Source organism: Cryptotermes secundus, unplaced genomic scaffold, assembly GCF_002891405.2.
Source record: "Cryptotermes secundus unplaced genomic scaffold, Csec_1.0 scaffold5434, whole genome shotgun sequence".
In the NCBI taxonomy this organism is placed as follows: Eukaryota; Metazoa; Arthropoda; class Insecta; order Blattodea; family Kalotermitidae; genus Cryptotermes; species Cryptotermes secundus.
Genome location: NW_019735624.1, coordinates 1 through 1,622, shown reverse-complemented (window position 1 = coordinate 1,622; position 1,622 = coordinate 1).

Here is a 1,622-nt window from a genome sequence, read left to right as displayed (position 1 = left end):
GTGTGTGAGTGTGTGTGTGTATGTAGATATTATGAACGTTCTCTATGACGCACCCTGCTTTCGTACATGGCAGGACACACAGATCCAGTCATGTTAACCACTTGGCAACATAACAGTCTAACAACGTAGAATATCCTACAATCCAATGGAGAACACGTGAATATAAAAGGCAAATTAAAGCAAAATACAGAGAACACACAGCAAAACAAATAATGTACAAAATATATCTATTTTCATATACCAGATAACTACTCTGATAATAACAATATGTCTACTTGCTTACGAACTGCACTAAAAACACGAATAAGTATAACCATAAACAACTGCGAATACTTAAAGAACTAACAATAAGAGTTTATAACAACAACATACTCGTACTATTTACACATCACAGATAACGCCTAGACCGCAAATACAATTCAGCGAGAATAAATCCAACAACGTGAAATACTCTCATGTAAATTACTTTTTAATTAGTGGACGATGACCACAATTGAATAACATTAAGATATTAATTCATTTTATTTCCAACGAAATTTATTTCCAGCCGGTATAGCGACTCGCTACGGGCTGCAAGACGGAGGAGTCGAATTTCGAGGTCCGGTGTTGGAAGAATATTCACAACTCCATGTAGTCCAGACCGGCTCTGTGGTCCACCCAACATACTGTACATTAGTTACCGGGGGGGTGTTCTTTCCTTGCGGGTAAAGCGGCCGGGGCGTGAATCTGACCATTCACCTTAAACTAGTGCCCAGGTGGAGAAAATGTGTGTCTGTACATCCACTTACTTACGCCTTCATGGCTCAGTTCTTAATTATTTAAGCACAGGGACAACTCTAGCTCTACCTATTAATATTATTTCCAGTGTGAATTTATTTTAATTACGGAATATAGCGTTCACACGAGATACATGCTTTTGACATACCGTGCAACAATTTTAGCAAGATAGAGGTAGAGTGGTTACGAGATAACTAGTTTCATTTAAAACGGAAATATACTTGAACGATTTTTTTTTCGTTGGCACTACAGCCCCAGTGTACCTAGGCCTACCTCCATGAAATTCTCCGTTTCATTTCGGTTTTCCTAGATCTTAGACATACGGTAGGACTCCTTGGGCGGGTGATCAGCTCGTCGCAAGGCCTCTAGCTGTACACAAACACAGGAAAACGCACACACACATCCATATCCTGAGTGGGATTTGAACACACGATCCCGGTTTCCAAGCGAGCGAAGACAGTGCATGCCTTAGACCGCTCGGCTACCGTGACCGGCGTACGAAGTATTTACTTAGTCAATATTTCCGTAATTGCAGGTGTCCCGAGGTATCGTTCGCTCTCACCGGCTTTAGCGTATTCCATTTGTTTGTACGTGGCAGTCAATACTTCAGCCTTTCTTGGAGTCAGGCACCAACTTCTAAGTATATTCAAGAGAGATCATGATTTCACATCCTGCATCCACACTTGTATGTTAATATGCGTGTTGGTCAACTGTACATGTGTTCCTGTATTAGCGTGGCTCGATACACGATCAGTCGTTCAGTACTTCAGGAAATGGGAGCATTTTCATGTATCCAGAAATTCATACTTCCTGAATTCTGGTAAGATTAAACTGCACATTTTATT